Here is a 26,003-nt window from a genome sequence, read left to right as displayed (position 1 = left end):
GTTATATATGTTTCTGGTTGGGATTACTGGACATAATTTCTTGTAAAGTTGAGGGACTGCAGTTAGCTGTCCAATAATGTTTTGTTTTTGTTTTTTTTTTGTTTTGTTTTTATTTCCTTTTCCTATTTCTCTCTCTCGCTCTCTCTCTCTCTTTCACACACACTCTCTACTGTCTCTGTTTTTTCCGGGATATGCTACTGACATGGACGAGTCCTGAAGACTTCACAAGACTACGGAAGCCTGCTGAAGGAGCTCTCTTGACGACAATCGTGAGTCCCGGGCTGGTGTAAGAGACAGTCCAAAGATCCCTCATCTGCCTCACCACCATGGTCAAGGACAGAGACTGAAACCCCTCGAAGGGACTTGAAAATCTCAAGACGGGAGTTGTGGCCTGGCTGAGCTGGGATGTTGGCCAAGTGCTGCCTGCAGGTGTGTTTGATGGAAAAACCCAGCACCCACATGGGAACATCAGAACCTGAGCAGAAACAATGGGCAAGTCACGGTGAAGTGACCGCGCCTGCTGACTCGTACTGGTCGACACCGTACCTGCTGACGACCGACTTGTTCTGAGTTCTCTAAATGAACACACTGCAATGATTTCCCCCACCTGTTTGGCCAACTGCCTGTCGCTTCGGACAGGACTATAAAAACCCTAGAGACCCCCGCTCACTTTTGAGATCTCCCCACTGGAGAAACTCACGTCTATAGGTATCTTCAAAAGCCTCGAGGACTCGACCCTCCATGCTGGTAGCTATAATCCCCTTGCCCTCTTTTCTGTCTTTCTTGCTATTCTCTTTTCTCTCCCCACTATGGCATTTGTTGGCACGAAATCAAAGTGCATTTGTGATTGAGTAAACTGAGTTTGTCCCCCGCTGTGTCTTTTGCGCTCTGAGATCCCTAAAATGAACCATCACCAAGCCCGCTTGTGGGAGCGGATCGTGACATTAAATTGGCATCACGGCCAGGATCTGGATGGACAGAGGGGTTGCGGGTTTTACATAGTTTGTAACAGGGGAAGGAGCCTCATCTCAGCCGCACCTAGCACGCCACTTGGGTGAGCGCTGTTAGAACGCAAGGGGGGCGAGGGAAAATTCCCGCAGACTGTACGCACCCAGGCGAATAGCACTTCCTGTCGTCAGGATTTCACAACAAGATCTCATTGTGCAAAAGATGGGACCGTGGTGAGTTTTTTGTGTGTGTGTGTGTTTTGGGCTGCTTGGCGTTGTTGAGGAGACAACCATTTGTAACTAAGGTGAACCTCCCAGGCAGTTTTGGTCTCCTGGCCCATTCCAGGGAAGCAAAGGGAAACAGAGTTTTAGCTGTGCCTTTGGTGTAACTTGAAGAGTACCTCCCTGAGAGTGGTTTTGGTCCCTTCCGAAAATGAATGAAAAAGATGAGAATGCATTTTATGCTTTGTGTGCAAAACATGGTGCTAGACCTTCTCCAAACGGAGAAAGGTGGGCACAGAATAATTGGTTTCACTTTGAAAACATTGTAGATAGAATATATTCTTTGCAAGATGATGCTAGATCGAAACGGGGCAGAAATAAAAGCCTTCTTTGCTCAGTTTTGGGGGCCTGTCTTTCGGCAGCCATAGAAACCCATTTTGAAGGGGTAAGTGAAGAACAAGCAGTCCTAGAATCCCTGTTAAATTTGGTAGAAGCTTTGCAAAAACAATTAGAACAGGAAAGAAATCAGAATTATTTGCTGCAGATTTCCCTTGCAGAAGGGCAAAGTAAAACCTTCAAATCTGCAGATTCACCCACAGAAATTGAAGGAAAGGAGACATCCAACATTAAACAAATATACCCTCAGAAGGAATTAGTACACATGCAAAATTGTGGGGAACACGGTTGCTCCAACTTGAGACCTCTCATTCAAACAGAATAGAATTCTATAAATGAAGAGGATGGTGATCCCCACAGAACTCCTAAAGAAATACCATACACAGCCACTGAATTAGCTCAATTAAAGAAAGAATACTCCCGCCTCCCTAGTGAATCAGAGACGGAGGATGTTTTTCGAGTCTCCCTCACAGGAGGTGAGCAAATTAAATGAAGTGAACAAGAAGCAAGTGGCTCTTGGGGACATGGAGTTTTCTTAACAGCAGGAAATAGGCGTGCTCCATGGTCCCTGACACAGCGTGCAGCTTACTGGGCAGGGGGGTTAAACCCCCTTGAGAGGGGCGACCCTCTGGCAATAGTCGGCACCTCAGACCGACTCCTAGAAAACATAGACAAAGCTGCATGCTTGCAAATGATACATGAAAGAAAATGAATCTCTGGCTGTGAGTCACCAATGCTCAATGCCTGTCAAACCTGAGATTATGACCCCTCTAATTCGAGGTTTGCCAGAGTCTTTTAAACCAACAGCAATTCTTCTTCAAAAAACAATAGCATCTATCTCTGCGCTAGATAGACTTGGAAGATTTCTTGGACAGACAAGAGATCAAACTGCTTCCACCGACTCCACTGACTCCTCACCTTTTACAACTCCTAGCACACAATCTAACAGCAGTCATAAACTTTGAACATGGAGTCAGGTAGCAGAGGAGTTAATAAGTTACAGTAGAAAATATGGACCAGTGAAGTAGCCCGAGGACAAACCAGAAAAACCCAGAGGAGTCAGGCACATTGCCTCTCCAAATGAAAAATCAGCAAAGGGAAAACAAATTTCCAACCGGCAGCAACTGTGGTCATTAGGACTGAAAAGGGGAGTGCCGCCAGAAATAACGGATCAATTGCCTTATGATAAATTGGCGAAAATAATTTCTAATTGGCCCTGTCCCAAACCTATTGTGTTGGAATCGTCCAACCAACAACCCAGTGCACCTCCTCTTCCACAAGCCTTGGGCAACAAGCCACAACATTCCCTTACACAAGTTGTAAACAATGAGACACAGCAAGTGGGGGATGTTCATCAACGGAAAAGAATTTCCCACTTAGAAAGCCTTGCTTTGCAGATCCCCTGAGAGAAAATACAAAAACCTTCTCAAGAAGTAAAATTTTGGGGTGTCTGGTGGAAAGGAGGTATGACATGTATCCCAGCTGACACCCTAACCTCCTCAGATCAAATTCAAGTGCCTGAGTCCAGGCAAGCTCTACAGCATGCCTTGGGATTAGTAGTGTTTTGGGGAAAAGACATTCCAGATTTTTCCATTTTTGCCAGGCCTCTTTATGATTTGTTGAGAAAGGGAGTAAAATGGGACTGGAGCCCATCTCAGGAAGAAGCGGTACAATTGTTGATTTTTGGAGCCACAGCTCATCAGGCCCTAAGCCCTATCCAGCCAACAGATCCTTTTCAGGTAGAATGGGGATTTGCTTCCTCACGGTTGTCAGTACACATATGGCAGTGGGGTCCTGAGGGTCCGACATGGCCTGCTGGTTTTTATTCCCGTGGTTTCAGAGATGCTGAAAAGAGGTATATTACCAGGGAAAAAGGCTTGTTTGTGGTTAGCCCAGCTCTCCTAGAAGTAGAGAAGATTGTACAACAACGAGCAGTTGTTTGGAGAGGGCCTTTCCAAGTTTTTAAGTCAGTCACTGCTGGGACTCCCCCAGCTGACGGGGTGGCCCAGACAGCCTCAGGAAGAAAGTGCTGTGCTCAGATTGTAACATTATTAGAACATCCTTGTATCATTATTGTAACGTCTTCTCAAGAACTGAAGGAGCTGTGAAAAAACTGGCACTACAAGAAGCAGAAAACTTGGCTAGCATCCAAGACAAACCTGCCTCAGTTCTTACCCCTCCCTTTTCCCCCAAACAGTCAGCAAATCCTTGCTTTACTGATGCTTTTCCTTTTGGCCCAACAGCTCCAAGCATAGTTCCCTCACTACGGGGACCAAGGGATTCCAAGGATCCAGCACGTTACCCTGGACAACCTGTTTTGCTGGACCTCCCCACGGTGGGAGAGGGACCACTAGTGCTAAGACCCCCTCTGAAGAAATACCCATGGGTAACCTTTGATGCTCTAGGGAAAGAGTATGGAATAAATGCACAGGGAAGAATGTCCATCATTCTAACTTTCTGCCTTCTGGTGGCAGATTCTGTTGGGCTTACTTTTTACAGGAGAACTCCGAGGGACGTGAAGGCCATGGAAACCATGATAAATATCTTAAATTGGGAATTCTAAACAGGATTGATTCAGTAGTATTAATGAACAAATTGGCTGTTACAACTAGGGATTTGACCAAATTAGAACAAGCATTGCAGTTATCCTTATTGCCTTTGGGGACACATCAGTGGTTGCTATCAAACATATTACCAAATTGGGAAAAGGTAGATGTGAAGGATCACAAAATGATAATTGATGCACTTGGTGCTACACAAAAGAATGTTTCTTTGGCTCTTAGCTGCATCCAGACACAGCTTTGGATGCAGACAGTTGTAGCCTCAATCATAAGGGAAGGAGAAGGCGGCACTTTTCCTCCTGAAATTCGGAAAATAATTTGGGACAATGCAAATGATTTTGAAAAGGAATTCCAATCCTGGTGGAAATTGGTCAACTTTACCTCTAACCCCAATACCAACACAGTTACAGCTTTTGTAAGAACTGTATGTAATGCCTTAGTGCACTTGATATTGTTCATGCAATCATAGCTCAAGACATTTGTTTGGACACAGAGCAAAAAGATTTGTCGTTTTGAAATACACCCTAAGGAAACTCCTGAAACAGTGCTTGTGTATATAGGCAATGGATGTGCTTGTGGAAGGACTGCTTGTGATGTTGTAGTTGTAGAAAATGTAGTGGTGGATACTAAAAATCACTCCAATTTTTGTGTCTGCAATTTTACCACAATTCCAGGATGTGACTTTTCTTGCTCAGCCGCAGTTACATCCTACCACCTTTTCCAAACAAATTTTACCATGTTTCACCAGATAACGCCTGTCCTCATAGGAATGAATCTGACTTGAATTAAACAATTGTTGCTTCACCGAGACTTAGAAGGAATTTTAGAAAAGATCAAGAAAAAAGCACAGAAAACTTTAGTGACAGTCTATCATGATGTGAAAGAAATACATGGTGTTTTAGAAAGGGTCCAAAAGGATGCTGAATACAGGTGGTGGGATACCCTTTTTTGGTGGTCACCTACTGCCACAGGTATCCGGAACAAAGTGTGTCATCCCATTGTTGTTCTTTTGATTTTGGTGTAGATTGGTTTTGTCTTCTCAGTCATTTTATACATCCTCAATTGGAAAATGATGAAGAAGTTGACACACTTGGCATCTATCATGGAAGCACACAGTTTAGTCAAGACCCCTTTTGCAAGAGACACTCCCAAAGTTATTGACACCAGACATACTACCCAAACAGCAAAAATTAGACCTGCAACAGCGGATTCATTTGAAATTGTTGGTTGCTTGTTTTGATTATTGTTGTTTCTTTGAATGATGTTAGATTGTCATCAAAATTCAGCTTTTGTTTGAAACTTGTTATAACTTGAAGAAATTTGATGATTTGTTTTGAATGTTTTGAAGAAATTGTTTTAATCAATATTGATTGATTTTGTTTTGTTTCTATTTCCTGTTTCTATTTTTTCCTCTTTCTCTCTCTTTCTTTCACACACACTCTCTACTGTCTCTGTTTTTTCCGGGATATGCTACTAACATGGACGAGTCCTGAAGACCTCACAAGACTACGGAAGCCTGCTGAAGGAGCTCTCTTGACGACAATCGTGAGCCCCGGGCTGGTGTAAGAGACGGTCCGAAGATCCCTCATCTGCCTCACCACCATGGTCAAGGACAGAGACTGAAACCCCTCAAAGGGACTTGAAAATCTCAAGATGGGAGTTGTGGCCTGGCTGAGCTGGGATGTTGGCCAAGTGCTGCCTGCAGGTGTGTTTGATGGAAAAACCCAGCACCCACATGGGAACATCAGAACCTGAGCAGAAACAATGGGCAAGTCACGGTGAAGTGACCGCGCCTGCTGACTCGTACTGGTCGACACCGTACCTGCTGACGACCGACTTGTTCTGAGTTCTCTAAATGAACACACTGCAATGATTTCCCCCACCTGTTTGGCCAACTGCCTGTCGCTTCGGAGAGGACTATAAAAACCCCTGAGTTAAGCACAGACTTTGTGATCTCCCCACTGGAGAAACTCACGTCTATAGGCATCTTCAAAAGCCTCGAGGACTCCACCCTCCATGCTGGTAGCTATAATCCCCTTGCCCTCTTTTTCTGTCTTTCTTACTATTCTCTTTTCTCTCCCCACTGTGGCATTTGTTGGCACTAAATCAAGGTGCATTTGTGATTGAGTAAACTGAGTTTGTCCCCTGCTGTGTCTTTTGCGCTCTGAGATCCCTAAAATGAACCATCACCAAGCCCGCTTGTGGGAGCGGATCGTGACATTAAATTGGCGTCACAGACAGGATCTGGATGGACAGAGGGGTTGCGGGTTTTACATAGTTTGTAACAGGGGAAGGAGCCTCGTCTCAGCCGCACCTAGCACGCCACTTGGGTGAGCGCTGTTAGAACGCAAGGGGGGTGAGGGAAAATTCCCGCAGACTGTACGCACCCAGGCGAATAGCACTTCCTGTCGTCAGGATTTCACAACAAGATCTCATTGTGCAAAAGATGGGACCGTGGTGAGTTTTTTGTGTGTGTGTGTGTTTTGGGCTGCTTGGCGTTGTTGAGGAGACAACTATTTGTAACTAAGGTGAACCTCCCAGGCAGTTTTGGTCTCCTGGCCCATTCCAGGAAAGCAAAGGGAAACAGAGTTTTAGCTGTGCCTTTGGTGTAACTTGAAGCGTGCCTCCCTGAGAGTGGTTTTGGTCCCTTCAGAAAATGAATGAAAAAGATGAGGATGCATTTTATGCTTTGCGTGCAAAGCATGGTGCTAGACCTTCTCCAGATGAAAGGTGGGCACAGAATAATTGGTTTCACTTTGAAAACATTGTAGATAGAATATATTCTTGGCAAGATGATGCTAGATCGAAACTGGGCAGAAATAAAAGCCTTCTTTGCTCAGTTTTGGGGGTGGCAGCCATAGAAACCCATTTTGAAGGGGTAAGTGACGAACAAGCAGTCCTAGAATCCCTGCCAAATTTGGTAGAAGCTTTGCAAAAACAATTAGAACAGGAAAGAAATCAGAATTATTTGCTGCAGATTTCCCTTGCAGAAGGGGAAAGTAAAACCTTCAAATCTGCAGATTCACCCACAGAAATTGAAGGAAAGGAGACATCCAGCATTAAACAAATATACCCTCAGAAGGAATTAGTACACATGCAAAATTGTGGGGAACACTGTTGCTCCAACTTGAGACCTCTCATTCAAACAGAATAGAATTCTATAAATGGAGAGGATGGTGATCCCCACAGAACTACCAAAGAAATACCATACACAGCCACTGAATTAACACAATTAAAGAAAGAATACTCCCGCCTGCCAGGTGAATCAGAGACAGAGGATGTTTTTCGAGTCTCCCTCACAGGAGGCGAGCAAATTAAATGAAGTGAACACGAAGCAAGTGGCTCTTGGGGACATGGAGTTTTCTTAACAGCAGGAAATAGGCGTGCTCCATGGTCCCTGACACAGCGTGCAGCTTACTGGGCAGGGGGGTTAAACCCCCTTGAGAGGGGCGACCCTCTGGCAATAGTCGGCACCTCAGACCGACTCCTAGAAAACATAGACAAAGCTGCATGCTTGCAAATGATACATGAAAGAAAATGAATCTCTGGCTGTGAGTCACCAATGCTCAATGCCTGTCAAACCTGAGATTATGACCCCTCTAATTCGAGGTTTGCCAGAGTCTTTTAAACCAACAGCAATTCTTCTTCAAAAAACAATAGCATCTATCTCTGCGCTAGATAGACTTGGAAGATTTCTTGGACAGACAAGAGATCAAACTGCTTCCACCGACTCCACTGACTCCTCACCTTTTACAACTCCTAGCACACAATCTAACAGCAGTCATAAACTTTGAACATGGAGTCAGGTAGCAGAGGAGTTAATAAGTTACAGTAGAAAATATGGACCAGTGAAGTAGCCCGAGGACAAACCAGAAAAACCCAGAGGAGTCAGGCACATTGCCTCTCCAAATGAAAAATCAGCAAAGGGAAAACAAATTTCCAACCGGCAGCAACTGTGGTCATTAGGACTGAAAAGGGGAGTGCCGCCAGAAATAACGGATCAATTGCCTTATGATAAATTGGCGAAAATAATTTCTAATTGGCCCTGTCCCAAACCTATTGTGTTGGAATCGTCCAACCAACAACCCAGTGCACCTCCTCTTCCACAAGCCTTGGGCAACAAGCCACAACATTCCCTTACACAAGTTGTAAACAATGAGACACAGCAAGTGGGGGATGTTCATCAACGGAAAAGAATTTCCCACTTAGAAAGCCTTGCTTTGCAGATCCCCTGAGAGAAAATACAAAAACCTTCTCAAGAAGTAAAATTTTGGGGTGTCTGGTGGAAAGGAGGTATGACATGTATCCCAGCTGACACCCTAACCTCCTCAGATCAAATTCAAGTGCCTGAGTCCAGGCAAGCTCTACAGCATGCCTTGGGATTAGTAGTGTTTTGGGGAAAAGACATTCCAGATTTTTCCATTTTTGCCAGGCCTCTTTATGATTTGTTGAGAAAGGGAGTAAAATGGGACTGGAGCCCATCTCAGGAAGAAGCGGTACAATTGTTGATTTTTGGAGCCACAGCTCATCAGGCCCTAAGCCCTATCCAGCCAACAGATCCTTTTCAGGTAGAATGGGGATTTGCTTCCTCACGGTTGTCAGTACACATATGGCAGTGGGGTCCTGAGGGTCCGACATGGCCTGCTGGTTTTTATTCCCGTGGTTTCAGAGATGCTGAAAAGAGGTATATTACCAGGGAAAAAGGCTTGTTTGTGGTTAGCCCAGCTCTCCTAGAAGTAGAGAAGATTGTACAACAACGAGCAGTTGTTTGGAGAGGGCCTTTCCAAGTTTTTAAGTCAGTCACTGCTGGGACTCCCCCAGCTGACGGGGTGGCCCAGACAGCCTCAGGAAGAAAGTGCTGTGCTCAGATTGTAACATTATTAGAACATCCTTGTATCATTATTGTAACGTCTTCTCAAGAACTGAAGGAGCTGTGAAAAAACTGGCACTACAAGAAGCAGAAAACTTGGCTAGCATCCAAGACAAACCTGCCTCAGTTCTTACCCCTCCCTTTTCCCCCAAACAGTCAGCAAATCCTTGCTTTACTGATGCTTTTCCTTTTGGCCCAACAGCTCCAAGCATAGTTCCCTCACTACGGGGACCAAGGGATTCCAAGGATCCAGCACGTTACCCTGGACAACCTGTTTTGCTGGACCTCCCCACGGTGGGAGAGGGACCACTAGTGCTAAGACCCCCTCTGAAGAAATACCCATGGGTAACCTTTGATGCTCTAGGGAAAGAGTATGGAATAAATGCACAGGGAAGAATGTCCATCATTCTAACTTTCTGCCTTCTGGTGGCAGATTCTGTTGGGCTTACTTTTTACAGGAGAACTCCGAGGGACGTGAAGGCCATGGAAACCATGATAAATATCTTAAATTGGGAATTCTAAACAGGATTGATTCAGTAGTATTAATGAACAAATTGGCTGTTACAACTAGGGATTTGACCAAATTAGAACAAGCATTGCAGTTATCCTTATTGCCTTTGGGGACACATCAGTGGTTGCTATCAAACATATTACCAAATTGGGAAAAGGTAGATGTGAAGGATCACAAAATGATAATTGATGCACTTGGTGCTACACAAAAGAATGTTTCTTTGGCTCTTAGCTGCATCCAGACACAGCTTTGGATGCAGACAGTTGTAGCCTCAATCATAAGGGAAGGAGAAGGCGGCACTTTTCCTCCTGAAATTCGGAAAATAATTTGGGACAATGCAAATGATTTTGAAAAGGAATTCCAATCCTGGTGGAAATTGGTCAACTTTACCTCTAACCCCAATACCAACACAGTTACAGCTTTTGTAAGAACTGTATGTAATGCCTTAGTGCACTTGATATTGTTCATGCAATCATAGCTCAAGACATTTGTTTGGACACAGAGCAAAAAGATTTGTCGTTTTGAAATACACCCTAAGGAAACTCCTGAAACAGTGCTTGTGTATATAGGCAATGGATGTGCTTGTGGAAGGACTGCTTGTGATGTTGTAGTTGTAGAAAATGTAGTGGTGGATACTAAAAATCACTCCAATTTTTGTGTCTGCAATTTTACCACAATTCCAGGATGTGACTTTTCTTGCTCAGCCGCAGTTACATCCTACCACCTTTTCCAAACAAATTTTACCATGTTTCACCAGATAACGCCTGTCCTCATAGGAATGAATCTGACTTGAATTAAACAATTGTTGCTTCACCGAGACTTAGAAGGAATTTTAGAAAAGATCAAGAAAAAAGCACAGAAAACTTTAGTGACAGTCTATCATGATGTGAAAGAAATACATGGTGTTTTAGAAAGGGTCCAAAAGGATGCTGAATACAGGTGGTGGGATACCCTTTTTTGGTGGTCACCTACTGCCACAGGTATCCGGAACAAAGTGTGTCATCCCATTGTTGTTCTTTTGATTTTGGTGTAGATTGGTTTTGTCTTCTCAGTCATTTTATACATCCTCAATTGGAAAATGATGAAGAAGTTGACACACTTGGCATCTATCATGGAAGCACACAGTTTAGTCAAGACCCCTTTTGCAAGAGACACTCCCAAAGTTATTGACACCAGACATACTACCCAAACAGCAAAAATTAGACCTGCAACAGCGGATTCATTTGAAATTGTTGGTTGCTTGTTTTGATTATTGTTGTTTCTTTGAATGATGTTAGATTGTCATCAAAATTCAGCTTTTGTTTGAAACTTGTTATAACTTGAAGAAATTTGATGATTTGTTTTGAATGTTTTGAAGAAATTGTTTTAATCAATATTGATTGATTTTGTTTTGTTTCTATTTCCTGTTTCTATTTTTTCCTCTTTCTCTCTCTTTCTTTCACACACACTCTCTACTGTCTCTGTTTTTTCCGGGATATGCTACTAACATGGACGAGTCCTGAAGACCTCACAAGACTACGGAAGCCTGCTGAAGGAGCTCTCTTGACGACAATCGTGAGCCCCGGGCTGGTGTAAGAGACGGTCCGAAGATCCCTCATCTGCCTCACCACCATGGTCAAGGACAGAGACTGAAACCCCTCAAAGGGACTTGAAAATCTCAAGATGGGAGTTGTGGCCTGGCTGAGCTGGGATGTTGGCCAAGTGCTGCCTGCAGGTGTGTTTGATGGAAAAACCCAGCACCCACATGGGAACATCAGAACCTGAGCAGAAACAATGGGCAAGTCACGGTGAAGTGACCGCGCCTGCTGACTCGTACTGGTCGACACCGTACCTGCTGACGACCGACTTGTTCTGAGTTCTCTAAATGAACACACTGCAATGATTTCCCCCACCTGTTTGGCCAACTGCCTGTCGCTTCGGAGAGGACTATAAAAACCCCTGAGTTAAGCACAGACTTTGTGATCTCCCCACTGGAGAAACTCACGTCTATAGGCATCTTCAAAAGCCTCGAGGACTCCACCCTCCATGCTGGTAGCTATAATCCCCTTGCCCTCTTTTTCTGTCTTTCTTACTATTCTCTTTTCTCTCCCCACTGTGGCATTTGTTGGCACTAAATCAAGGTGCATTTGTGATTGAGTAAACTGAGTTTGTCCCCTGCTGTGTCTTTTGCGCTCTGAGATCCCTAAAATGAACCATCACCAAGCCCGCTTGTGGGAGCGGATCGTGACATTAAATTGGCGTCACAGACAGGATCTGGATGGACAGAGGGGTTGCGGGTTTTACATAGTTTGTAACAGGGGAAGGAGCCTCGTCTCAGCCGCACCTAGCACGCCACTTGGGTGAGCGCTGTTAGAACGCAAGGGGGGTGAGGGAAAATTCCCGCAGACTGTACGCACCCAGGCGAATAGCACTTCCTGTCGTCAGGATTTCACAACAAGATCTCATTGTGCAAAAGATGGGACCGTGGTGAGTTTTTTGTGTGTGTGTGTGTTTTGGGCTGCTTGGCGTTGTTGAGGAGACAACTATTTGTAACTAAGGTGAACCTCCCAGGCAGTTTTGGTCTCCTGGCCCATTCCAGGAAAGCAAAGGGAAACAGAGTTTTAGCTGTGCCTTTGGTGTAACTTGAAGCGTGCCTCCCTGAGAGTGGTTTTGGTCCCTTCAGAAAATGAATGAAAAAGATGAGGATGCATTTTATGCTTTGCGTGCAAAGCATGGTGCTAGACCTTCTCCAGACGAAAGGTGGGCACAGAATAATTGGTTTCACTTTGAAAACATTGTAGATAGAATATATTCTTGGCAAGATGATGCTAGATCGAAACTGGGCAGAAATAAAAGCCTTCTTTGCTCAGTTTTGGGGGTGGCAGCCATAGAAACCCATTTTGAAGGGGTAAGTGACGAACAAGCAGTCCTAGAATCCCTGCCAAATTTGGTAGAAGCTTTGCAAAAACAATTAGAACAGGAAAGAAATCAGAATTATTTGCTGCAGATTTCCCTTGCAGAAGGGGAAAGTAAAACCTTCAAATCTGCAGATTCACCCACAGAAATTGAAGGAAAGGAGACATCCAGCATTAAACAAATATACCCTCAGAAGGAATTAGTACACATGCAAAATTGTGGGGAACACTGTTGCTCCAACTTGAGACCTCTCATTCAAACAGAATAGAATTCTATAAATGGAGAGGATGGTGATCCCCACAGAACTACCAAAGAAATACCATACACAGCCACTGAATTAACACAATTAAAGAAAGAATACTCCCGCCTGCCAGGTGAATCAGAGACAGAGGATGTTTTTCGAGTCTCCCTCACAGGAGGCGAGCAAATTAAATGAAGTGAACACGAAGCAAGTGGCTCTTGGGGACATGGAGTTTTCTTAACAGCAGGAAATAGGCGTGCTCCATGGTCCCTGACACAGCGTGCAGCTTACTGGGCAGGGGGGTTAAACCCCCTTGAGAGGGGCGACCCTCTGGCAATAGTCGGCACCTCAGACCGACTCCTAGAAAACATAGACAAAGCTGCATGCTTGCAAATGATACATGAAAGAAAATGAATCTCTGGCTGTGAGTCACCAATGCTCAATGCCTGTCAAACCTGAGATTATGACCCCTCTAATTCGAGGTTTGCCAGAGTCTTTTAAACCAACAGCAATTCTTCTTCAAAAAACAATAGCATCTATCTCTGCGCTAGATAGACTTGGAAGATTTCTTGGACAGACAAGAGATCAAACTGCTTCCACCGACTCCACTGACTCCTCACCTTTTACAACTCCTAGCACACAATCTAACAGCAGTCATAAACTTTGAACATGGAGTCAGGTAGCAGAGGAGTTAATAAGTTACAGTAGAAAATATGGACCAGTGAAGTACCCTGAGGACAAACCAGAAAAACCCAGAGGTGTCAGGGACATTGCCTCTCCTAATGAAAAATCGGCAAAGGGAAAACAAATTTCCAAGCGGCAGCAACTGTGGTCGCTAGGACTGAAAAGGGGAGTGCCGCCAGAAATAACGGATCAATTGCCTGATGATAAATTGGCGAAAATAATTTCTAATTGGCCCTGTCCCAAACCTATTGTGTTGGAATCGTCCAACCCACAACCCAGTGCACCTCCTCTTCCACAAGCCTTGGGCAACAAGCCACAACATTCCCTTACACAAGTTGTAAACAATGAGACACAGCAAGTGGGGGATGTTCATCAACGGAAAAGAATTTCCCACTTAGAAAGCCTTGCTTTGCAGATCCCCTGAGAGAAAATACAAAAACCTTCTCAAGAAGTAAAATTTTGGGGTATCTGGTGGATAGGAGGTATGACATGTATCCCAGCTGACACCCTAACCTCCTCAGATCAAATTCAAGTGCATGAGTCCAGGCAAGATCTACAGCATGCCTTGGGATTAGTAGTGTTTTGGGGAAAAGACATTCCAGATTTTTCCATTTTTGCCAGGCCTCTTTATGATTTGTTGAGAAAGGGAGTAAAATGGGACTGGAGCCCATCTCAGGAAGAAGCAGTACAATTGTTGATTTTTGGAGCCACAGCTCATCAGGCCCTAAGCCCTATCCAGCCAACAGATCCTTTTCAGGTAGAATGGGGATTTGCTTCCTCACGGTTGTCAGTACACATATGGCAGTGGGGTCCTGAGGGTCCGACATGGCCTGCTGGTTTTTATTCCCGTGGTTTCAGAGATGCTGAAAAGAGGTATATTGCCTGGGAAAAAGGCTTGTTTGTGGTTAGCCCAGCTCTCCTAGAAGTAGAGAAGATTGTACAACAACAAGCAGTTGTTTGGAGAGGGCCTTTCCAAGTTTTTAAGTCAGTCACTGCTGGGACTCCCCCAGCTGACGGGGTGGCCCAGACAGCCTCAGGAAGAAAGTGCTGTGCTCAGATTGTAACATTATTAGAACATCCTTGTATCATTATTGTAACGTCTTCTCAAGAACTGAAGGAGCTGTGAAAAAACTGGCACTACAAGAAGCAGAAAACTTGGCTAGCATCCAAGACAAACCTGCCTCAGTTCTTACCCCTCCCTTTTCCCCCAAACAGTCAGCAAATCCTTGCTTTACTGATGCTTTTCCTTTTGGCCCAACAGCTCCAAGCATAGTTCCCTCACTACGGGGACCAAGGGATTCCAAGAATCCAGCACGTTACCCTGGACAACCTGTTTTGCTGGACCTCCCCACGGTGGGAGAGGGACCACTAGTGCTAAGACCCCCTCTGAAGAAATACCCATGGGTAACCTTTGATGCTCTAGGGAAAGAGTATGGAATAAATGCACAGGGAAGAATGTCCATCATTCTAACTTTCTGCCTTCTGGTGGCAGATTCTGTTGTGCTTACTTTTTACAGGAGAACTCCGAGGGACGTGAAGGCCATGGAAACCATGATAAATATCTTAAATTGGGAATTCTAAACAGGATTGATTCAGTAGTATTAATGAACAAATTGGCTGTTACAACTAGGGATTTGACCAAATTAGAACAAGCATTGCAGTTATCCTTATTGCCTTTGGGGACACATCAGTGGTTGCTATCAAACATATTAGCAAATTGGGAAAAGTAGATGTGAAGGATCACAAAATGATAATTGATGCACTTGGTGCTACACAAAACAATGTTTCTTTGGCTCTTAGCTGCATCCAGACACAGCTTTGGATGCAGACAGTTGTAGCCTCAATCATAAGGGAAGGAGAAGAAGGCACTTTTCCTCCTGAAATTCAGAAAATAATTTGGGACAATGCAAATGATTTTGAAAAGGAATTCCAATCCTGGTGGAAATTGGTCAACTTTACCTCTAACCCCAATACCAACACAGTTACAGCTTTTGTAAGAACCGTATGTAATGCCTTAGTGCACTTGATATTGTTCATGCAATCATAGCTCAAGGCATTTGTTTGGACACAGAGCAAAAGATTTGTCGTTTTGAAGTACACCCTAAGGAAACTCCTGAAACAGTGCTTGTGTATATAGGCAATGGATGTGCTTGTGGAAGGACTGCTTGTGATGCTGTAGTTGTAGAAAATGTAGTGGTGGATACTAAAAATCACTCCAATTTTTGTGTCTACAATTTTACCACAATTCCCGGATGTGACTTTTCTTACTCAGCCCCAGTTACATCCTACTGCCTTTTCCAATCAAATTTTACCATGTTTCACCAGATAACGCCTGTCCTCATAGGAATGAATCTGACTTGAATTAAGCAATTGTTGCTTCACCGAGACTTAGAAGGAATTTTAGAAAAGATCAAGAAAAAAGCACAGAAAACTTTTGTGACAGTCTATCATGATGTGAAAGAAATACATGGTGTTTTAGAAAGGGTCCAAAGGATGCTGAATACAGGTGGTGGGATACCCTTTTTGGTGGTCACCTACTGCCACAGGTATCCGGAACAAAGTGTGTCATCCCATTGTTGTTCTTTTGATTTTGGTGTTGATTGCTTTTGTCTTCTCAGTCATTTTACACATCCTCAGTTGGAAAATGATGAAGAAGTTGACACACTTGGCATCTATCATGGAAGCACACAGTTTAGTCAAGACCCCTTTTGCAAGAGACACTCCCAAAGTTATTGACACCAGACATACTACCCAAACAGCAAAAATTAGACCTGCAACAGCGGATTCATTTGAAATTGTTGGTTGCTTGTTTTGATTATTGTTGTTTCTTTGAATGATGTTAGATTGTCATCAAAATTCAGCTTTTGTTTGAAACCTGTTATAACTTGAAGAAATTTGATGATTTGTTTTGAATATTTTGAAGAAATTGTTTTAATCAATATTGATTGATTTTGTTTTGTTTCTATTTCATTTTTTTTTTTTTTCCTCTTTCTCTCTCTTTCTTTCTCACACACTCTCTACTGTCTCTGTTTTTTCCGGGATATGCTACTAACATGGACGAGTCCTGAAACTTCACAAGACTACGGAAGCCTGCTGAAGGAGCTCTCTTGGCAACAATAGTGAGTCCCGGGCTGGTGTAAGAGACAGTCCAAAGATCCCTCATCTGCCTCACCACCATGGTCAAGGACAGAGACTGAAACCCCTCAAAGGGACTTGAAAATCTCAAGACGGGAGTTGTGGCCTGGCTGAGCTGGGATGTTGGCCAAGTGCTGCCTGCAGGTGTGTTTGATGGAAAAACCCAGCACCCACATGGGAACATCAGAACCTGAGCAGAAACAATGGGCAAGTCACGGTGAAGTGACCGCGCCTGCTGACTCGTACTGGTCGACACCGTACCTGCTGACGACCGACTTGTTCTGAGTTCTCTAAATGAACACACTGCAATGATTTCCCCCGCCTGTTTGGCCAACTGCCTGTCGCTTCGGAGAGGACTATAAAAACCCTAGAGACCCCCGCTCACTTTTGAGATCTGCCCACTGGAGAAACTCACGTCTATAGGCATCTTCAAAAGCCTCGAGGACTCGAGCCTCCATGCTGGTAGCTATAATCCCCTTGCCCTCTTTTTCTGTCTTTCTTACTATTCTCTTTTCTCTCCCCACTATCGCATTTGTTGGCACTAAATCAAGGTGCATTTGTGATTGAGTAAACTGAGTTTTTCCCCCGCTGTGTCTTTTGTGCTCTGAGATCCCTAAAACGAACCATCATGAACCCCGCTTTTGTGAGCGGATCGTGACAGGCCCCCAGAGATGCCGCCGGACGCTGCCCACAGCAAGGTGCTGACGGGGATCGGGGGCTTCGGGTTGGGCTTGGTCTTCCCGGCACTGGGGCTGGGCTTCTACCTGCGCAAGAAGGTGAGGGGGGCTCCTTGGGGTCGTGTCCACCCTCCCCCGCAGCGTGTGTGCTCCCCCCGGGGCCCCTAGCCCGGTGTCACCCCCTTTTCTCTGCCCACAGAGCTCCTGAGCCGCCGGCGGCCGCTGCCCCTCCCCGTGGCCTCGGGCCCGGCCGGGCCCTCCTGCTCCATCCCTGCGATGATTTGGGGGGATCATGTGTCCCTCCAAGCCCTGCTGTCACTCTGGTCCCCACCCAAGACGATCTCAGTGTACCCAATAAAGCTTCCCAGTTCACCGCAGTCCCAGGGAGCAGCTGGAGCAGCTGCTCCAGAACCTCCGCCAGGGTCTCCCAGCGCAGCCGGAGTCGCTGGGCCTGGGGTCCCCAAAGCCCTCAGCAAGCCCCAAGGCCCTCCCAGGAACCCTCAACTCCCTCAAACCCAGCATCCCCCACAGCCCCTGCAAGTCCCCCCATGGCACCGGCCATGGCCATGTCCCCACATGTCACTGGCCATGTCCCACCATGTCCTCACCCACGACTGTCTCCCCACCATGTTTCCATCCCTGTCATTGTCCCCCACGTCCATATCTGTGCCCGTGTTCCCCCTATGTCCCCATGAATGGCCACGTCCCACTCAAATGTCCATGTGCGCCCATGCCACTCTCCATGTCTCTGTCCCACCATGTCTATGTCCCCCCCATCATCCCAACCACATCTTAGTTCAATGTCTTTATTTTTACCCCACTGTTGGATATTTTAAATGCATGAAGAGAAATGAAAAGCAAATCAAGGCCAAAAGAAAACGATTTCCCTGTCCATGCCGGCTGAGGATCCACGTGCTTGGGTCGGAGGGAAGAACCATTTTTGGAGGGATTTCCACCCCACTGCCTCCAAAATCTTGGTCTTGGCCCCAGATCATCACCATGTGGCTGCACAAGATGCCCTCGGGCAATAGGAAATCAAAATCGTGTGGAATCCCTGAGGTTGGAAAAGATCTCGAAGACCATCCAGTATTCCTTGATGCCACCAAAAGATAGGACTGAACGAAAAAAAATTTTCTGGGGTTGAAAGTCAACAAATCCACTCTCCCCAAGGAATTCCCAATGTCAGTCTGCGTCACAAGGGATGTTTCTGCCCCTGTGTTCATCCAGGTGCCCACGGGGAGACAGGAAGATGTGGATCCCCCACAGCCAGGTGTCTTCCCAACACAGATCACCAGGACCACGGATCACCAGGGCTCTGCCCAACGGGGGTCACTGGGGATCATCCAACGCCGATCCTCCCATGGGGAATGGAGCTGGAGCAGCGTAAGAAGCTCTTCCCGCGCTCTGTGTGCTCTAAGGGCTTCCCTTAGTGGTGCCTCTGTTGGTGTCTGGTCACGTTAGATCTGTCTGAGAAGCCCTTCCCACACTCAGGACACTCGTAGGGCCTCTCCCCAGTGTGGATGCGCCGGTGCCTGATGAGGGTGGAGTTGTACTTGAAGCCCTTCCCGCAGTCGGGGCAGCGGAAGGGCCTCTCATCCGTGTGAATCCGCTGATGTTGGAGGAGTTCGGAGCTCCTTACAAACCTCTTCCCACACTCAGGACACTCATAGGGCCTCTCCCCAGTGTGGATGTGCTGGTGGTATATCAGGTTTGAGCTCCATCCAAAGCTCTTCCCACATTCCAAGCAGGTGTAGGGCCCTTCCCCCGTGTGGATCACCTGGTGCCGGATCAGGTCATAGCTTGCCCTGAAGCTCTTCCCACATTCCCCACACTTGTAGGGCTTTTCCCCAGTGTGGATCCTCTGGTGTTCCCTCAGCTGGAATCTCTGGATGAAGCTCTTCCCACATTCCCCACACTTGTGGGGCTTTTCCCCCGTGTGGATCCTCTGGTGTTTCCTCAGGCCGGAGCTGTACCTGAAGCTCTTCCCACATTCCACACATTCATAGGGCCGTTCCCCAGTGTGGAGCCTCTGGTGCTGCATAAGACTGCCCTTCTGGCCGAAGCTCATCCCACATCACCCACACTCACAGGGCCGTTCTCTGGTGTGGATCATCTGGTGTTTCACCAGGTGGCCCTTCCGGCTGAAGCTTTTCCCACACTCCCCACACTTAAAGGTCCGTTCCCCGGTGTGGATCCTCTTGTGTTGGATCAGGTGGGAGCTCCAGGCGAAGCTCTTCCCACATTCCCCACACTCGTAGGGCCGTTCCCCAGTGTGGATCACCTGGTGCTGGATCAGGTGGCAGCTGTAGCTGAAACCCTTCCCACATTCCAGGCACCTGTGGGGCTTCTCCCCTCCATGAGGCTTCTCCACCAGCTCCGAGCTCCGGATGGATCTCCGGCCGCCCTCCTGGCACAGGGAAGGTCTTTCCTTATCGCAGCTCCCTGGGCTGGGTTTGCAGCCCCTCCTCCTGCAGGATCTCCGGGGCTTTTCCTCCTTCTCCATATGGTCACTCCTTGGGAATGACAAATCCTGGTTTGGGGAAAAAACAAGAGGAGAGTGCTTTAGGCTGGGGGTTTCTCCTTGCCCAGCTTCATCTCAGGAAGTCACTGCTACCTCGTGTCTGTAAGAACCTCCAAAACACCAAGATTCAGTGCACAAGTCCTCCAAACATCAAGATACAGATCAAAAACTCCACAAATACTGTACTTTACACCAAACTTTCTCCAAAATATAAAGATGCAGCCCCTTGCAATAAACCGAGATACCAACATTTAGGCCCAATAATACTCAGAAAAACCAAGATTCACTCCCACGAAAACGATGAAGACCCGTAAACAGGGAACCCCCATGAAAGGAAGAAAGGAAAGTGTCTTTAGAAACAGATGCTGCGAATCTGCTTGGGGATAGGGCCAGGCACTTGGACATAAGGAAGGGACAGAAGAAGTCATCACTTCCACAAAATGTTACTAACTGACCACACAGACTGCTGCTCAGCCAAGGTCCTGCTAAATCCATGAACATTGAGAAGAGGAACAAGGACTTAATAGAGATATGAACATCGTTACCTATACAGAAGTGGGGTGCATATTAAGGGGGGTATGTAGTAGGTGGATTGGGAAGTCTGTACCTCCCAATACTTCAGCCAATGGGGAAAAGGAGAGGGAGACGCAGCCAGGAAAATTAGGATGGAAAGGAGACTGTGTGCTCCAACAGCTGGAGAGATCCCATGGGAAATGTCCCATAGCTTCTCCCTTTTTCTATAAATGAAATTACTTTTACAAGACTCCTCTGTCTTCTTTGTGGACACAAACCTCTGATGATGTCAATTTTTCCACACACCTTGGGGCTCCTCTGGAATTCCTTCCACCGTCTGGGGCGGCAGGCAGTGAGTGGAGCTGAAGGTGCCTCACCCAGTTTGGGTGATCGGCTCCCTGGGGTGGCGGCGGCACCGGGGGTTTGACAGGGGACCCGAGAGTGTCCAGGAGACAGATCAGCAGTGACACATCAGGGGGGTCTGTGAAGAATCGGCAGGGAGACAGCACTGAAAATCTCATCAGTGAGGACACTGGGATCTTCAGGGAGTGAACATGGCAGGGCATCCATGGAGGGTGGAAAAGGGAAAGCCAGGAAGGCATCCTGGCAAAAGGGATGATGATCCCGAAATATCTCTGAAGGGTCCCTTTGGAGAATGTTGAGGCAGTCTGCACATTCTCATTAATTACTCCCAGAGGTAATTAAGGACATGGACACCCAGCAAGGCAATAAAGGAAGTCCAGAAGGGATTTAGACAAGTGGGGATGGATGGCGTTGGTGTGCTGGGAAGGCACTGGGTGAAGGGGAGTGTGCAGGAATATGGTTAATGCTAGAAGCAGCAGGAGGAATCTCTGCAGTAAAAATAAGGATGATGGAAAAGAGGAGGAAGAGAAAAATACTGAGGACTGGGACATTTTTCAGCAGGGTCTTATCCTCTAAATTTGCCAGCTGCTGCAGATCCTTTGAACCCCCGGTTTCCAGGAGAGGAAAACAAGGAGGTCAGGATCCCAGGGAGTTTCTCCGTGCTGGGGAGCGGCAGCAGCGGGCGCAGAGGTGAGGCACCGGGAGCAGGGGCTGGGGGCCTGTGGGGAGCTGTGGGGCAGCCGGGGCTCAGCAGGAAGGAAGGAACAGCTGGGAAATGTGGATGGATCGAGATTCTCCTCTAAGGATTTTGTTTGGGTCGCTGGAGAAAGGAATGACTGCAGAAAGCTCAGCAGCGGTCAGAAGAGGAGCACCCACAGGCACTCAGGGGGGCTGCAGGAGCGGCACAAGAAGCCCCTGGAGCACTTGGGCACAAAGGCACAGCAGGTGAAGGCAAGAAGGGAGGAGGAAAAGGCCAAGCTGGAGGCAAAGGCCATGGCAGAGTTTCTACAGCCCCGGAGGGATGAACCCCAGCGCCCAAGGGGGCCCCAGCACCGAGGGGACGGGCTCGGCCACAAGCACCTGGCACAGGCATTGCCCTCCTCGGCGGGGGAGAGCCCACCCAAACAGCCCCTGGCAAGGAAGCAGGGTTCCATCTGCAGGACACAAGGACACTGCAGGCACACACGGCAGCACCCTCAGCAGGAGCAAGTCCACCCCTGCATGGACATGGATTCCTGGGGCTGCCAGAGCTCCCATTCCACCAGGGACCCACCACACTGCAGCCCTTGACAACATTCAGGCTGGGGCTGCATCCACACGAGGCCTTTCCTCATACACACAGGGGCCTCTCCATCCACTCTGGATCTTAGACCTAAGGGGGGAAAATCCCAAAAATGTCTTTAATTATTCAGGAGACAAGTGGGAAAGATGAGAAGATGTGTTTTATCCAACCACTATCGGCAGATGTGGGGGATGGGTTTGAAATGCAGGAATTTTTATTTGCTCCTAATTGTGATTGTAATTTACTGGGAAGGGATTTGATGGCTAAATTGGGAATGCAAATTAATGCTGTAAAAGGTGATACAGAGGCCAGTTCTGTGGTACCTTTGTGTCAAATGTCTGGCAAGGCCTGTGCTGAAGTGAACCCACAAGTGTGGGCAGCGGCAGGGAAAGAGGGAAAATCAGATACCCAGCCTCTCCAAATGACTCTGCAGCAACCAGGACAAGTGGTGTCTAAAAGCAATCCCCTATTCCAAGGGAGGGAAGGAAGGGCTTACAGCCTGTTACTGAGCCCCTGTTCAAGGCAGGGCTTTGGGAGCCAGGCATCTCTCCCTATAATGCTCCTCCTATGCTGCCAACCAAGAAATCAGATGGAATCCACAGAATGGTGCAGGACCTAAGAAGAAATGAGATTATCAAACCCAGGCACCCCACAGTCTCAGATCCTTACACCACCTGGAACCAGGTTCCCTCCTCACACTGCTGCCATTCAGGATTTGATGTCAAAGATGCTTTGGGGGATGCCCACTGACACAGGATGCTGAACAGGATTTGGCCTTTGAGTGGGAACAAGAGGGAGAAGGGAAAATGGGAAAGACATGGACGGTCCTTCTGCAGGGATGCACAGAAGCACCAGCCTTATTCGGGCAAGCTTTGCAGAAAATATCAAAAGAATTTACCTCACCCCCAGGGACAGGGATAATGCAGGATGAGGATGACTTGCTCCAGTCAGGAGGACACGAAGTGGTAGAAGAAGCCTCTGTGGAATGGCTCCATTTTCAGGCTAAAAAGCATTTTGGAGTATTTGAAAGAAAAAGCGCAAAAGGTGGAGAAAGAAGTTAAATATTTGGGGCATTATTTGACTGAAAGTTTGTAGTGAATTGACCAACAGAAGGTCAAGGGAATCTCAGAAGTAACTTTACCCAGGATAAAAAGGAGCTGCAACAATTCTGAGGATTAATAGGGAATTGGAGGACTGGATTGAGGACTCTCTGTTCTACCCAGAACATTGTGTGACATTTTAACCCCAGACAGCCTCAATGTTATGGTATGGACATGAGAAAGAGAACAAAACATGAGAAAATGAAAAAACGAAAATGATGGATGCCCCAGCCATGGCTCTCCCAGACTCCCAAAAGGAATTGGAATTGTCTGTGGATGTTAAACAGGCCACGACTGACCCCGCACTGAAGGCACCGGAGCAGCAGCCAGGGTTCCACAGCGGGGGAAGCCCCTGTGCCTGCCCACAGATCCTCTGCTGGATCTGTGGGTCAGACTGTAGAAAGTTTAGGGAAAATCCAGTAAAACTCACGTGTCATGGAATGATTTTTGCTGCACACCCAGGCTACGTGTAGATGAAATGGTTTCTGTTGCACATCCTGGCCAAAATCAAGTAATGCCTTGACTCTCTAACACTAAATGTATTATTGGAGAATTACTGTTTTTCTCGCAGTTTCAGAGAAACGATTGCACCATCAGAATAATCTCTCATAATAATCCTACTTTTAAATTGTCAGTAATGTTTGGACCAGGGGTGTGAGAAACAATTTTTAGTCCTAGGAGAAGAAGCAGAAAAAACTTGATGGCTTCGGAATGTTTTTGTGTATGTTTGTGGAAGGCATTTAGTGATGGCAAAATTTTGGTATGGGTTTTTCGATGTTCACCATTAGGTTGCATTTTACAAAACCAGAAGAGCTTTAAAAGCGAGCCTTTAACAGTAAACAGTGAAAAGAATTAAACAGTTAAATTCACAGTTAAAACAAAAGTAGATTGTAGGGAACCACATGAGAGTCATTCAATCGCTGGTCTGGAAGAGAAGCTTCCTTCCAGGCAGCCAGGAGAGGAGCTTTAGAAATGCAAATTAACACTGCTGGGGAAAAGTGTGGACAATGCACCAGGCTCTACTTGCCCGGGGGAGGAATTGGGCTGATTCCCTCTGTCCCTCACCCCAAGCTCTGCCTGCTGGCACAGATGGAATTGGCACAGCCAAAGGCAGAGCCCACAGTGAGGAGAGCTGACTCTGCAATACAAATTGCTTCAGCTGCAAAGGGAAACAGCAAATGGAGAATGTTGTGAAAACTTCACTAAAATAAGAGGGGGGGAATCATCCCTCTCCCCACTCCAACATGTGCTCTCACTGTCTGTGTCACACAGGGAGCATTAGACCACTGGGGTGTTTGTGCTACCACAAGTTCAGAGAAATCACTTGGGAATCCAAGTGTGTGAGGATTTAATTAGAAAAAAGAGATCAATTGTTGCAGCCCTGGCTGGAGGGAGCACCCAAAAATGGGGAAAAGATGAACGGCCATCAGAACAAATCCTGCAACACCATGGACCAGCCCCAGGGAACCCGAACCAATTCAGATCAGGGGCCAGAGAACCCACTGATCATTTCAATGGCAGAATTAGATTACAAGACGTCCACAAGACAGATCCAGCTCCTCAGTCTGGCCCACCAATCCACTCAAACGAAGAATGCAACATTTCACCGGGGGATGGGATCAGATTATATATTAGCAGAAGGAGGAGGACAGGGTGGAAAATTAAATGACTCAAGATGTCGTTGACAAATAGATGACAACAGAAAAGTGGTGAAACAGATAACAAAGGAAATAAGAAAGCAGCTCATGTGCCGGTCCAAACGTGGAAAGGATGGGAATGGGACACGGTTTCGTGGTTCCCTGGCACACCATGGGTTAAACGAAGGCTCTTTCTCCTCTGTTGTGCTCCAGCAACTCTCATCTTTGGACCGTGCAGGACACCTCGCTGAGGGCAGCTCATTCAGCAGCTGAGCAAGGGGATGCAGGTGGCAGCCAGGCCTCCTGATCCACACACGGCTACAAAAGGACAGGGAATGAGGGCACTGACAATAATCCCAAAGTCAAAGAGGACCCAGCAAGAAAAAACAGAGTGAATCAGTGAATCTGCTTGGACATAGGGACAGGGACTTGGAGAAAGGAAGGAATGAGAAAAACCATCAGTTTCAGAAAACGTTACTCATTGACATGGACTGCTGCTCAGCCAAGGTCCTGCGAAATTCCTTAACATCAAAAAGAAGAAAAAAGACTGAACAGAGCCATGAATATCGGATGTTATACAAAAGGGGGGTGCATATTAACGAGGACATGCAGGCGGCGGATCGGGAAGTCGGAACTTTCCAAGGACCTTCGCCACTGGGCAAAGGGACAGGGAGATGCAGAAGGGAAAATCAGGATAAAAAGGAGGTCGAGTACGACAACAACTGGAGAGACCCCACGGCAAACGCCGCACGGCCTCTCCCTTTGTTCAGGAATAAAGTCACTTTTACACGACTCCTCGGTCTCCTCCGGGGACACAAACCTCTGGCCACGGGAATTTTCCCGCACAGCCCCGGGGACAGGGCGGCCACCTCCGTCCTACCCGCAGGAAGCGGGACGAGGCAGCGCTGCTCCGGCACCGGCTCCTGCCGAGGCAGCGGCGGGAAGGAGACCGCGGGCAGCCGCTCCCGCAGCGCCCTCAGGCCACGGGGAACACGGCGCCGACACGGCACAAGGAACCCGCCAGAGCCCCCTGCCGCCCCCTCCGCCCGCAGCCGGCCCCGAGCCCCGGCAGAACCGAGCGCGGCTCCCACCCGCGCTGGGGCCGCCTCCGAGCTCCGCCGCCGCCTCACCGGGCTCCGGCCGCTGCCGCCGCTCCCGGGCCCGCACACACGCTCCGCCAATGGCGCCTCTGCCGGTCAACGGCAGCCCGGGGGGCGGCCCCGGGGCCGGGCTTGGCCCCGCTCGGCCCAATCGGCGCGCGAGATTCTGGAGTGAGGCCACAATTCGCCAATGGCAGCGAGCCAAGGGCGGGCTCTGTGCACGGCCCACACCCGCCCCGCGCTCTCAGGCCCCGCCCCCGGGCTGTGTGAGGGGAAAGCCGCAGATGAGGAACAGCGCTGGGACGGGCCCGGGCCCGGGCCCGAGTTGGGATTGAGCTGGAAACACAA

The 26,003-nt window shown here is 47.4% G+C and overlaps 4 pseudogenes; 3 read left to right on the top strand and 1 right to left on the bottom strand.

The window, feature by feature from the left end:
* The first annotated feature begins 1,428 nt into the window (after window positions 1-1,428).
* LOC136303289 (uncharacterized) lies at window positions 1,429-2,971 on the top strand (annotated as a pseudogene).
* A 3,857-nt stretch (window positions 2,972-6,828) lies between these two features.
* Window positions 6,829-7,983, top strand: LOC136303288 (uncharacterized; annotated as a pseudogene).
* Window positions 7,984-12,172: 4,189 nt separating this feature from the next.
* LOC136303287 (uncharacterized) lies at window positions 12,173-13,751 on the top strand (annotated as a pseudogene).
* Window positions 13,752-17,751: 4,000 nt separating this feature from the next.
* Window positions 17,752-25,747, bottom strand: LOC136303333 (zinc finger protein 502-like; annotated as a pseudogene).
* Between the last annotated feature and the right edge of the window lie 256 nt (window positions 25,748-26,003).

Source organism: Chamaea fasciata, unplaced genomic scaffold, assembly GCF_029207755.1.
Source record: "Chamaea fasciata isolate MVZ Bird 193981 ecotype frontalis unplaced genomic scaffold, bChaFas1.0.hap1 SCAF_32, whole genome shotgun sequence".
Lineage (NCBI taxonomy): Eukaryota > Metazoa > Chordata > Aves > Passeriformes > Sylviidae > Chamaea > Chamaea fasciata.
The sequence above is the reverse complement of the archived record's forward strand: the minus strand, read 5'-3'. Positions and strand labels throughout refer to the sequence as shown.